Below are 8688 nucleotides of genomic sequence, written 5' to 3' on the forward strand. Positions count from 1 at the left end.
AGAAGTGTATGTGAAGTTTTATCTTGTTTGGCCCAACCAGGCATTGTTAGGCGACATTTGCCAACAAGACAATTTTCATGAAATTGTGAATTGACACAGTTTTTCACAACCTAACAATAAGCTCTACTCTTTCAAATGTGAAACATAACTGAACATCAAACATTAACAGATGTTTCCCTTCACTTAAAAACACTTCATTTCAATATTAATGCTCCATTGCTCCATTTCCAGCCATATGCAAAGCATGCTGGGAACTAACAAAAGTGTCTCTAAATAAAACTGCATGAAGTGAAGTGACGTGTGGCCAAGTATGGTGACCCATACTTGGAATTTGTGCTCTGCATTTAACCCATTCAAGTGCACACACACAGTAGTGAACACACACACACACCATGAACACACACCCGGAGCAGTGGGCAGCCATATTGCTGCGGTGCCCTGGGAGCAGTTAGGGGTTCGGTGCCTTGCTCAAGGGTCTCACCTCAGTCGTGGTATTGAGGGTTGAGGAGAGCGCCGCTATTCACTCCCCCCACCGACAATTCCTGCCGGACCTCAGACTCGAACCCGCAACCTTCCGGTTACAAGTCCGACTCTCTAACCATTGTGTGAAAATTACAAGACCCATGATTCATTTTTACAGTGTATTAAAAATTGCCGACTTCTGTGCACTGTGACCCTAAGCATGCGCTGACCCTGCTCTGTGATTTGACGTGGTTTCGTTGCTGTTGTTCCCAATTGCTTCCCCTTTGTTAAAACACCACTAACAGTTGAGCGTTGAATATATAGTAGTGAGGAAATTTCACGAATGGACTTATTGCACAGGTGGCAACCAATCACGGTACCACGCTTGAGTTCACTGAGCTCCTGAGAGCGACCCATTCTTTCACTAATGTGTGTAGAAGCGTCTGCACACCTAGTGCTTGATTTATACACCTGTGGCCATGAAAGTGACTGGAACACCTGAATTCAAAGATTTGGAGGGGTGTCCCAATACTTTTGGCAATATAGTGTATATTCTCAATCCTCAATTATGTGTTAATTTAAGTGTTAAATGTCCAAATATTTAAGTTATAAATAAATAAAAAATTAATGATGTTCAATTATTCACTTAATAGGCTATTAATTATTATTTATTAATTAATCAGTTCCCTGCACACACTGAATCGTCTGAAGTGGTTTCTAACCGGCAATTTAAGATCTTTATTATTTGAACCATATGCGTATGCGGTCTACAATACACAACTTTTTTTACAATCAAATAGATTAATATGAGCTCACAGAGACAAAGGAGAACAGGAAACAGGAATTTTAATATAAAACTCAGGAACACACATGAACACGTCAAACATGAAACAAGAACCGAACAACACTGAGGGCAAACTGAGGGTTAAATACACAGAGCAAATGAGGATAACGAGGTGCAGGTGGTGGACAAGGCACAGGTGACTGACATGACTAATTAACCAAACTGGGGAAAACAGAGTAATAGAAACTTAATCAAAAACACACAAGACGCGCCTTTCTGGGAGGGGGCGATATGTTACATGTATGCCCAATACCAGGGATCTTAAATCTGGCCCACGAGATCCACTTTCCTGCAGAGTTTAGTTCTAACCCTAACCAAACACACCTGAACATGCTAATCAATGTCTCCAGGTTCATTAGAAAATCACAGGTAGGTGAGTTTGATCAAGGTTGGAGCTAAACTCTGCAGCGTATTGGCCCTCCAGGGCAAGATTTGAGGAACCCTGTCCTATACATGTAACATATCGCCCCTCCCAGAAAGGCGCATCCTCGCGCCGTAAACAGGAACAACTGAGGAGGGAGGGGGCTTTGGAGAAGGCCGTGGAAAGAAACAGGCAAAACTGAGTCCAAAGGAATGAAAAACAGTCCGAAAGAAAGAATAAGTCCAAGGGGGCCGTGGAAGGAGGGAGGAGCCAGTGGGGGGCCAGGAGCAGGAGAAGCCAGGTGGTGTGCCAGAAACCAGCCAGGACGAGGCCCCAGGGCGGAGTCGATGGTGGGAGGAGCCATGGAGGAGTCGACTTGGTAGAAGACGACACCCTGGGGACGACCAACGGAGATGGAGCCACTGATGGAGCCGATGAACCCCCGCGAAGCAGAAGGTCCTTGAGACCGAGGTGGCACCGCAACGACGAGCACCCGAGGTGGCACCGGGGAACCAGAGGGCAGCGGCTGAACCGGAGGGACCGAGGACTAAGGCGGAGCTGAATGGAAGGCGGAGCCAGACGAAGCCGCAGGTGAAGGCAGGTCGACGACTGACCAGGGCGGAGCCGGAGAGACAAGGGAGCCCGGAGAAGCTGTATGACCGCTGGTTTCCGGTGGAGCCGAGGGACGGAGGAGCCAAGGGGGCGCTGAAGTGTCGACGGGCCGAGGCGGAGCAGGGGGCACAGAGGCTGGAGGCGGAGACAGGGGAACCTCAGTGCGAGAGAGCTGGTGGCCTAAAGACACTCGGCGTGTCCACCCAGCGTGTGGGCGGAGCAGAGGGGCGGAAGGACAGCAGTGAACGGAGCACTGAGGAATGGACGGACAGAGGAGGTGGGAGAGGGAGGCACTGGAGAGACAGGGAGCACAGGAAAACCTCTCCAAAAAATCAGGTCCACCTCAAAAACATTCCTCAGCTCGTCTATGTAGCTGCCTGTCACTTCCTGCAACTCATCCACTGCGGCGGTGTTGTGGGCGGGGCTTTCCTCCCAACCCTCGAACTCCACAATAACACCCTCCGCGATGTACGGCGTTGCCGGCTCACGCACCTGGTCAGACCTTGTTGGTGGTCCGGGCTCCACTCCGTCCTTGTCCTCTCTACGGGCTCGTCATTCTCGGGTGGCCGGTGTTGTGTAATATTCAGTTCCTGTGAAAAACTGTTCCAGTTGGTGGAGTACACATGAATATTAATGATATTCCCTTGTTGTGGGCGTGGCCTTGAGACAACGCAAACGAATGGAACTGAAAATATTAGTGCACGCTCCTCAAATCGCATCCTGTTTCATGGATTATTTCGAAAAGATAATGAAGTTCAATGTTAAGCATTAACTGCAACAGTTCACATTTTCAAAACAATGCACAGTTTGTGTAATATGATAAATCGTCTGAGTTGTTTTGCCTGATTGATTACAGGCGTTCAGATAAATAGGTAAGGACACAGAGCAAACATTGAGCGAATAACCTATGCTCGTCTAGTCTAACACAGATTATTATTATTATTTGTGCCCTAATAAAGTGGGCTGCATTAAGACCTCACTGGGCCCCGGGGCTATGAGTTACTACAGGGCCCCCGTCACAATAATAGTATATATTGTATGTATATATATCACAATATAGTAACTTTTTTTTATAGTAAATTTTTTTACATATCAACATTTTTGATGCACTTGTCACCAATTTCAGTATCACAAAAAATACTAGCCTAAGTAAAAAAAAAAAACTTCAAATCAAGCTTACTGAAGACAAGTAAACAGTCACAAATTACAATAGAGCAAAGATGCATAAGAAATTGACCTACTTGAAAAATGTAAAGCACTTAATAAGAAATATTGGTAACGCTACAATATGGGTGCACTAATATGCATTTATTCATACTTAACTAATGCACAGATAATCATATGTTAATGTATTACTCATGAAGAATTAAAGGGATAGTTAACCCAAAGAGTTTCACTTTCAACTCTTTTCTACAGAAGGCGATCGGCTGGAACTTTACTTGATAAAGTTTTAAATATGGATATTTTTCTTACACAAACGCATCGATTCGCTTCAGAAGGCGTTTATTTACACCCGCGTGTGGATCACGTTATTTGATGGGCAGATGCACTTTTTATGGACTTCAAAAACAGAGCAACTATTACTGTTATTATAATGCTTGGATTAGCCTGGACTTTTGTAATATAACTACGATTTTATTCGTCTGAAAGAAGAATGTCATATACACCTCGGATGACTTGAGGGTGAGTAAATCATGGGCTAATTTTCATTTTTGGGTAAACTAATCCTTTAAACCATTAATTCATTATTACTGCAACAGAAACTAATACATATTCAATATGATTAATAGGTTAAGTAAGATATTAATTAAATGTTTCATAATGTATTAATTCCTTAATAACGTATGAACTAATAGTGTAAATTAATGCATTCATTTACATTATTAGTTAACACTACAGGTTATTAAGGAATTCCTTCATGAAGACACATTTAACTACCAATTCATATATTACTTAATCTATTAATCATATAGAATCTTTATTAATCGCTGATGCAATAATAATAAATTAATGGTTTATTTCTTCATGAGTCATACATTAACTCATGATTATCTGTGCATTAGTTAAGTACAATATGGGTGCACTAAAATGCATTCATTAATAAAGTGTTACTGAAATATTATATTGTATAAAGTACAAATACACAGGATAGTTTATTAACTGTATTAATTCAATATACATTTATTCTTAATTATTTTACAAATCTGATTCAGTCAAGGACAGTGAGTGATTTTGTTTCTGATGTTTGATTAGCATTAATGACACAAATGGCGAAAGCAGCTATATTAGGATGCTTTAGATTCTATAAGGCACATCTATTTAGACACTATTCTATTTAGAGCCCTATAAGGCACAAGCTGATATGTAATTTTTTGAATGCACAAATGTGCGCATTGTGCCCCGATTTGCACCAATTTATACCGAAAGATAGGCGCTAATTTTGCTTTCACTTGTAAAGTATACAAACAACAATGGATAATATTTAAATGCATAAAATAAAATGTTGACTTCCGTCCCTACTCAATAATTTAAATAAATTCATATTCTTGCGTATGATTCAATAGAGAACACACTGAGTTAAATTTTTGATAGAACTGTTGCAATTATTTATTTTGACAACTAATATAGAAAAGTAAACATTCAGTCTTTACTTTTTCGGTTGCAAGGTTTAGAAACAGGTCTTACAGACTAACTCAGAATTGTTGAAGAGTTCATTGATTATATAACATTCAATTAATAATTAAGGCTACACTCTTAAAAAAAAAAAGGTTATATGGCACCAAAAATGGTTCTTGGCTCGTAATCACAGGGGAACCTTTTTTAGTGCTATACAGCACCAATTTTGGTGCTTCAGTGGTTCTTCAGCGGTTCTTTTTAATCCATGAAACAGGATGCGATTTGAGGAGCGTGCACTAATATTTTCAGTTCCATTCGTTTGCGTCGTCTCAAGGCCACGCCCACAACAAGGGAATATCATGAATATTCATGTGTACTCCACCAACTGGAACAGTGGTGTAGTGGTGCCTGGAGAAGTGGGTTTACTCATAATTTATGCCCCTAATTTTTTTTTTCCTGTTCATCCTGTTTTAGAAACAGTGACTTGTAAGACTAGTCTTGCATATTTAGTTCACCCGAAAATGAGCCAGTAGTATTTGCACATTGTCTCTTGACATTTGCTGCTTGACTTGACGGAGTAAGGATCACTATGACATTAATATTAGCCACGGAAGAGGTGACGTTTTTGCAATCAATACTGGCATACAGACAATAAAGACAACTACATAATTATACATTTTGACTATTCCTTATTCCAGGGGTTTTCATACCTGTCAAACAACTATTCTCTCAAAACAGTCTCTGCCAGTAGTTTATTTTGTGAACTATCTCTTGGAATGGCTCATTTGCAACAGATAGTGTAGGCCTGAGTGTGCCAACATTATAAGTTTAAGTTGCAATTTGCAAATATTACTGGTCCTACGCAGGCCTAATGAATGATTATAAGATATATTTCAAGATGAGGCAAGCATGGTGTCAGAGATTAGTTTATTTTTTTAAAATATCATCTTTCAAATAATTCAACAATATATTCAAAACAATATGTTAAACTATTATACAAGGTTTGACATTAACTTTTTTTCTCTGCAGTCACTGTGGCTCGTGGTTTTCCAAAGTTACAAGCCACTCAGAATTCACTGGCCACAATTTTGCTGTTTGGAAATTACATTTTATACGATTAAAGTTGACTTTGGCATGCTTAAATTACTTGATTTTGAGTAATTTTACTTGATTTGGAAGATTTAAAACCCTTTCAAACTTTCAAATGCAGAGTGACCACCCAAATCAAGACTACATTATCAGCTGGTATGTGCAGGTGGGCAATATGAGCATCAGGCTTATATGAGAAATTTAATAAGATAGGAGTTATTTTTTAGGCTAAATAAAAGAACAAAGAAGCAAATAACAAAAACAATATAGTAGCCTAAATAAAATAAAAAAATTTCCGATACAGTAGGTTTATTTAATATGTATACATTTATTTAACACCTGTAGTTGTTTGATTAACATTATTGACAGACAGCTATTTAATTTGGCTGCTGAATAAATCGACGTAATATTCTGACACATATCCAGTTATTACCCACCTGTTTACGTACACTTAAGCCATAACCGACTGTGTTCTTGTGAGATACTCCACACGATGGATATTTTGACATCTGTGTGCGTGCGCGTGTATTTGACCATTCAGGCGCAAGGAGAACGGATCGCGCGTACGACAGAGAGAGAGCGCGCACGTGGAATCGCGCTGTGCAAGTTAATCGATAAAGAATTGTAATTTTGTGATACGACGTTATATACATATAATTATAAATGATGTGCTACATGGCTAATGCAGAACACTGCTGAATGATGCGCATCAGAGGGGATTTAAAAGTGGGTATACGCAATGCCGACTGATAAAGTGGGTATACGCCGTATAGCCTACCTGCACTACACCAGTGCACTGGAACGGGTTTTCACAGGAACTGATTATTATTACACAACACCGGTCCCCACGGTCTGCGGGGGGCTCGTGCAACTCCTCCGTTGCGGCACTTGCTGGTGGTGGTTAGCCGGTCTCTGGCAGTGGTGGAGTGGGTCTGGTAACGCGGTCCTCCTCAGCAGTAGGCTACTCACTCCACGAATGCGGCGAAATCTTCTGTTGGACCGGCCGCTGGAACGCGTGTCTTTGGTCCTGGAAACGGGTAAGACGCGAGCTGTAGGAAGTCCCGAGTGTGCTTCCAGCGTGCGGTCTCCCTGCTCCAGGCAGAGAAGCTGAACTTCGGGAGGGGCCATGGGAAAGACGGGGAAAACTCAAACAAAACAGAGGAGAAAAAAAAAAAAAAAAAAACTGTTTCGGTCGGTTCTTCTATTACAATCACATGCAGGCAATGAGCTCACGGAGACAAAGGAGGACAGGAAACAGGAATTATAATATAAAACTTAGTAACACACATGAACACGTCAAACATGAAACGAGGGCAACACTGAGGATAACACACAGGTGTATAAGGCACAGGTGACTGACTAATTCACCAAACTGGGGAAAATAGAGTAATAGAAACTTAATCAAAACACACAACACAGGGCATACATGTAACAAGAAAACTACCACAAAGTGTGACATTCTAGTTTTTTGGACATGGCTATTAAATAAGCTACCATTGTTCACAGAGCATGAAACACTAAGAGTTTAAAAGCGCCTGCAGAAATACGGAAGATCCATAATTTGATCTTTTTTTTTTGTTCAGATGTTAAGTATGGTAATAAGGAATGAGCGCGGGCAAAGGTAAATAGCCTTGTTTTCACCTTCTTTGTGCCATTGGTTCCGTTTACCTGCCTTTGAATATAAAACTAATGATTGAGTTAATGTTTCTTTATAGCCTACTTTTAGTTTAGTACAGTTTCTGGATATCCTACCCACCTCTGACATCAAGCCTCGGTGCTCTGACACATTCAAAATGTATAATTATTATAATGTATTCATTATAATGTATTAAAATTATAATACAACCACATTTGAGCAAAATAATTTGCAAACAATTCCAGAACCGAAATCTGAAGATTGGATAAAGCCAAAATACTTGTTTGATTAAAGTTTTTTTACATAGGATATTTTAGATATTTCTTTTTTTCAATCCATAAATCAGAAAATGCTGTCAACAGCCAGAAAAACAAAACACATTTTCACCATATTTTAAGAAATTACTTATATGTAAATATTTACATATGGCAAATCATATATGTAAATCCCTTCTGAATGTAGAATATGACTGTAACATTTGATGAATGTAAAGTTGCTAAAGTGAAGATTTGTGACTCAAATCTCACAGCATTTAAAGAAATGTATTGAAATTGAAATCTATAGATGCAAATAGTGCATAGATAGTATAAAGTGTGATAAAATAAGCACTTAAAAGTGTATTTTAGATGATTTTTTCCGACTTGTCTGGAAGAAAAGTTACAGAAGCAAAATTGACTGCATGAATGGTTTTGTCTCTTCAAATTATAACAAATAAGATATTTTATTAATTTCACATTTTTTTATATATATATACGCAGTTATATATGGAGGAACATTACCTTTGTTATGTCCTGATGTCTGATGTGTGAGGAGGCAGTGGCTTTTATCAGTTCACAGACTTTGTGCAGCAGCTCATGAATGTTTGCTGTCTTTATCAAGTCATTTCAGGAACAGGGTGTAACTGTCACGTCACATGGGAGGAAATGCGGTAAGGGGAAACAAAATTAATTTATTTTAATTTTAAACAAATTTTAGTTGAGCGTAGTCAGTGTTCAGTTATATCAGCTCATTTATATTGAGTACCTGTTAGAATCTAACTTTTAGGTAGACTATCAATATATCAATATT

The 8688-nt window shown here is 39.6% G+C and overlaps 1 protein-coding gene across 2 annotated transcripts in view; it reads right to left on the reverse strand.

Annotated features, from left to right (window-relative positions):
* cmah (cytidine monophospho-N-acetylneuraminic acid hydroxylase) overlaps nucleotides 1–8469 on the reverse strand; it is a 45605-nt gene extending 37136 nt beyond the window's left edge. Inside the window, exon 1 of one of the 2 annotated variants that reach the window (XM_079816433.1) lies at nucleotides 8400–8469. The gene's annotated coding sequence lies outside the window, so the exon portion shown is untranslated. Of the gene's footprint in view, nucleotides 1–6762 lie in introns of both variants that reach the window. The other variant, XM_079816435.1, reaches the window with a different exon arrangement.
* Between the last annotated feature and the right edge of the window lie 219 nt (nucleotides 8470–8688).

Source organism: Gobio gobio (assembly GCF_949357685.1).
Source record: "Gobio gobio genome assembly, chromosome: 5".
Lineage (NCBI taxonomy): Eukaryota > Metazoa > Chordata > Actinopteri > Cypriniformes > Gobionidae > Gobio > Gobio gobio.